Here is a 6000-nt window from a genome sequence, read left to right on the forward strand (position 1 = left end):
GCCGCCTTTGACGTCACAGCTCAGGATAGTCACTAGTGAAGGTTTTGGGATTAGCCAGTTGTATTGTCATGATGTAATTTTTCTGTGGCTCCAGAGCGAGTCACAAAACATTTATGGCTTGAGTGGCTCAAAAACGTACATTTGCAAGGTCCTGTGCCAGCTAAGCAATGCCAACAGATACCTTTGTCCAGGTATTATAGATATCATTGGTATGTACAACGAAAGCTCTCTGCAGTCAGATTTTTGATAGTTGAAGTTCCATACTCCTTTGCATCATTTTATTATTATTTTTTTTTTTTGTATAGTGGTAGTACACACACATGCATCTAGCACTGAGTGCTTCCTTTATTTCATTCACTTCTTTTCTTTCCAGGGGTAAGCTTGTTGACAAATTAAGACGTGTCATTTCAGTTTAAGGCATGCTGCACAACTGCAGTGATCTTTCCTTGTGCACATACTAACACACATACGCATACTCTCAGTGTATAATAAGCACTGTAACAGTGTGGTTTGCATTTCCCCATGTGCAATCGTGGAGAAGCCACATGAAAAGCCCTTGGTATTAAAGGACAAGTCTTGGTTGGGAGGGATTCTGTCATGCAACAAGACTGTGTTTTTCACTTTTTTCCCTTCATTTTGGAGAAATTCATCCACCCCATTAGACAGGGAAACCGCACATGAGTCCTTCTTTAATGGCCCTCGCCACCAGATTGCGAAAGAGAAGAGTATGGTGTTTTGGATTGTCCGACACTTTCATTAAGGCTTAATTAAACATGACACATCTTTCTAATTATAGGAGAAGCATCTGTCTACATGTGTGTATATGTGTTCACAAGCTTGTAATCAGTGATTTAAGCCAAATGAATGATACATGTCATGTAAAGGAACAGTATGCACAAAAAAAACGAAGAATGTAGAAGAACAATTCTGGGTTTCCCAAGGAACTTTTGGTGATCCTTTCTTTTAAGGTGATCTTTTTTTAATTAATGTTTTTAGTGTGAAGACATTTTAATATTATTTTGTGCAATGGACAATTTCCATGGATGTTGTAGGTTCTTCATGGATCCACAGATGCCAATAAATCTTTAATTTTAAGAGTAAAGGCAAGATGTTCAGTGAATAATGACTAATAATAAATAATGTTCACACAAAGCTGAATATTATATGACTTCAGACTTTATAGGGACTATTATGATGCTTTAATGGACCACTCTTGTCCTCTCTATTAAAAAAAAAAAAATGAATTGATTAATATTATTGATATTTCTTTTTTTTCTTTTTTTTGATGAATTATCTCTTTAATGAAAATTACTTTGTTTGTTATTCACATCAGTGGATTGATGACTTCATTCAGCTATCCATCTGGCCAGGCATTTATCACCTGCTGTCTGTCTGTCTTCAGACAAGACAGAAGTGCATGAAGACAAGAAGAGGCCATTATTACAGAGAATCCCAGAATAGACATCTTTTTATCATAAGCCCGTCCAGTGCTAGTGGCGAAGAAAAATTACAGGGAGTTCCTCAAACGCATAAAAAAGGTTGCTGCGCTGAAACCAGGAACCTCAATAACGGTTGCATTAGAAACTCTTTAGTTTCCTCTCTCCCCAAATTTTTGAGAAATCGCTTCATTTCTGCCCTCTTTTTCATGTGCTTTGTTTTATGTTGAGTTGCAGCAGACTGTTTTGTGGCTTCTCTCTCAAGCCTGTGGAAAGAAAATACGCTCACTTGTGGCTTATTGGGATGCCACTCCTGAGCCTAACATCTGCTTAGAGGAAGATGTTGAAAGGGAGAGGGGTACGGCATAAAAAACCTGCTAATCTTCTGCTCAAATTTTCAGATTCATGTCATGTGTTGAGTTGAAAGACAAAAACAGCCTTTCTGGCTTTGGCGAATGGAGATCACTGGGCCTTTAGATCTTTAGATTCCTTCATGATTCATTTGATATTTTTGTGACAGACAAGTGCACATCAAAGATGAGTGGCTAGAAAATGTGTCCATAAACAGTGATTCACACCAGATTCTTGATTACACATTTAGTCATGTCCTTAAATGCACATTTGTCACAACAAATAATGGACAACAGATGGAAGAACCTCAATGAAACCAAAAACAACAACAAAAAATTAGACTATATTTTAAAGTTACCTGCTCATTTTCCTAATATCTCATAAAATGTTCCTAGAAATTCAATTTCATATTTGCTCTAACAGGCACCACATGGTCTTTATTCATTACTCCACACTGGTTGTGGCCATAAACCATTACAAAAGACTGCAGAGCTATGTTCTTATTGACTGCAAAGTAGAAACTTCCCACTAATATCGGCATGTGGGGAAAGCGAGCAGTCTGGTGGTGACGCTGGGCATTGTGGGCCACTCCCTACATGCTGCTAATTGGTGTAATCACTGCAGTAATGAAGTATGGTGGTTTCTTCAAGTGTGATTACAGGTCGTCAGCTCGCAGAGGAAATGAAGGGTTGGGGAGCCGTGGAATTCTCCGTTCTATGGGTGTTGGTGCTCGTTTACGGGATGTGCGCGCGAGGCGTGTGCTGTTGTTTTGACGTTGTTGTCTGACGGCTGGCTGTTGTCAGGCATTTGCCAGGAAAGTAAACAGCTTTGACATTCACCAACTTCCTTATTGACCCTTATCAGGATTTTGAAATTCCTCACTTCTGACAGGACAATGTGGTGCGAGCGTGTGCGCCTGTGCAGTCCGACAGTTTTCTACAACACACCGTGTGATGTGACATACGCAGTTCAATACAGTACGTGTCAACTGTTTCCCACAAAGATAACATTTATAATCTGATGTTGCTCAGGGAGATTCGAAAGCTTTGAAGAATGGGGGCAATTAACAAAAACAAAATTGAATGTTAAAAATCACTTTTAAACTTTTCTCACTTCATTAAGGAAATATGAACATTTTATAATGGTAAGCTGTAGTTATTCACTATACAATAACCACTGAGGGCCTATTCCACCAAAATTAGTAATATTCAGCTTCACAGTGACCAATTCATTAAAGGAATGGTTCACCCAAAAATGAAACTTCTGTCATCATTTACTCATCTTCAGGTCCTTCCAAACCTGTTTGACTTTAGTTCTTCTGTGTAACATAAAAGAAGATATACTGAAGAATGATGGTAACTAAAGTGTTTTGGTTACCAGTGATTTTCAAAATATATCTTCTGTTGTGTTTGACATAAGAAAGAAAGACTAACAGGTTTGAAACAAAATCAAGGTGAGCAAATGGTGCCAGAATTTACATTTTTGGGTGAATTATCCCTTAAACTTATGCATATTAATTTCTGGTTGCATGTGGCTCCATATGGTTTCCTGGCAGGGCACAAATCAGGTGAATTCAGTCTCATGGGTATTTCTACCTGTTTAAAAGCAATGATTGTTCTTTCCATGAAATCAGTTTTCTTTTTTTTACTTTTCTTTTTTTCTTTTTTTACTTTCCCATAATGTGGTGTCTTCAGCATAGTTTGTTTTCTCTGCGTCTCCCAGGGAATCCTGAATCACGTTTGGTGTAATAATGATAAACCTGCTCTCATTCTACAGACCTGAACACAAACAGACTTTTAGGACAGCTCCCTGTCACCGTCAATGTTTTTACAAGTTTATGATGAATGAAACTGGTCATTCATCATCGAAGTCCAGAGCCAGATATTTCTGGAGAATAATTTTCCCTCATCCGAAAAGTTGAAAAAGGGGTCTTGTTTTAAGGTTGTTTGATGCGGTTAACTTGCCCTGTGGAGAAACAGAGTACCCTGTACTCCCCATCAACTGCTCTTCAGCCTATCCTGTGAATACAGACTATAGAGGGATCAAAGATGGAAGGTCATTGCCCTGATGAACTTATTCAGGATTTAAAAAGGACCTTCACAGAGATTTTTTGACAAAAATGACCTCCTTTGCTTATCTCTGTAGGGTCTGTAATACCATGAATAGATTTTGAAATAAGCTTAATACACATCACACTACACAAACATGCATTTCTGTATGTTCACTATAAGTTAGGAATAGATTTTCAGCAGTCAATATTGACCTGTATGGTAATTTTAACCCTCTGAATACCCAACCCAGCAGCCTTACTATCAACAGCTAGAGTTAAGAGTTTTCATCTATATTAAACAGTGTTGGGAGTAACGCGTTACAAAAGTAATGCATTACAGTAATTTATTACTTTTTCCTGTAACGCAGTAGTGTAAGGCATTACTAATTAATTTTCAGTAATATTTTACTCGGTACATTTTCAGCAAAGCTTGTTAGGTAAGCAGTTAGGCTGTTTAGACTATATGTTCAGTTCTGTGGACTAAAATGACTGAGGCTAAGGGGTTGGTCCTCCAATTGCACTTTATACTTGAGAAAGCACAGCCTAAGCTATGTTCATCATGTGCACTTTGTGCATGACAGTTTTGTGTTGTGAACCTCTTGAATTCAAAGAGAATAAAGTAAAACAAATGTGCATCTTGTCATGGCATTAGAGTTTAATTATGTTGTGTCTAATATTAATAGACCCAAGCTATTCACAGATATTGCCAGATAATAATTTTACCTCTACCATACTTTTAACAGACTTTAATCATTTGTGATTTTGTCTGTCATCCTTTCTTGTCTTGAGCCTTCACTTTGCCAATTATATGCTATATTGTTAGTAGGCAGAAATCATGCCTCGCACCACTCCTGTAAAACCCTCCTTCACTGGACTATGTCACGCAATAACAAAGTTACACCAACAAGAGGGAGATTAATGAAATCTCGCGGTCTGGCAAAGGTTTTTTTTTTTCTTTTTTTTGTAAAGCAAGCTTTGCTGAAAATGTACCGAGTAAAATATTACTGCGTTACAGGAAAAAGTAATCAATTACTGTAATGCATTACTTTTGTAACGCGTTACTCCCAACACTGGTTCAGACACACTCTCTCTGTTTAAATCTAGATTAAAAATGCATCTCTTTCACCAAGCATTTGAATAATGTATCTCTTAAATTGTGAGTGTAGTTGCATCTGATCAAAGGTGCATTTTTATTCATTAGCTTGGGTTAAACTAATTTTACTTTGTTGGATCAGCAGCTATGCTAATGATGTCTCTATTTTGTTTCTATGTTTCGCCACGGGATGTAACTAGGATTTACACAAGCTCCAGTCTGGATCCAGAACACCTGAAAAGAGATGATGCTGACCCTCAGAGGACCTCAGATGATGCTAACCCTGAATCAACAAACAGAACTAACAATTATTGCTACAAGTGTGACTGCATCATATAACAATTATTAATTAATAATATTAATAATGTTCATCGTCTAGTTGACTACGTCTTGTATACATTTTTTCTAAAAATCCTGTCAAACGTGCACAAACTGACAGTCTAATGTTGCAGAAACATTATTTTCTGTAAAGTTGCTTTGAAACGATTCGTATTGTAAAAAGCGCTATATAAATAAACTTGAATTGCATTGAGCTTGCTCTATCTGGTAGTATTTTCTCCTCTTTGCGTTTTTCTTCAGCGTCTCTGGCCTCTGTTAATGGCCGTGTTACACAATTTGTAATATTTCAACACAAATGACATTTTGGAAAATGATTGTGGTGCAGTTTATTTGCACGCCCGGAACAGCAATCGGTTGAAATAAAATAAAAAATGGCCAGTCGACCGGTGCATCTTTACTCCACTGTATGAATAGATTATTCATTGTTAAAGCTACAGTTACTCACCAAGATGGGTATTTTGACATACTTTTGTATGTATTTGTCCATCCAAGTGCAAGAATGTGCACTGTACACACAGAACACAGCGCGCGAGTACTGAATAGAGTTGTCTTTCGTTTCTTGCTTAAAAGCTTTAAAATTGCTTGATTTTTTTAATTAGAAAGGCTTAAAAACATGTGCAAATAATAAACTTTCATGACGACAACAGTGGCATGATCTGGCCTGTGACAAACCCATCAACTGTCCCGAGCATCTTTCATGCTGGCCTCAGGTCATCGGGCAGTCCTTATTG

This window comes from Carassius auratus, chromosome 34 (assembly GCF_003368295.1).
Source record: "Carassius auratus strain Wakin chromosome 34, ASM336829v1, whole genome shotgun sequence".
In the NCBI taxonomy this organism is placed as follows: Eukaryota; Metazoa; Chordata; class Actinopteri; order Cypriniformes; family Cyprinidae; genus Carassius; species Carassius auratus.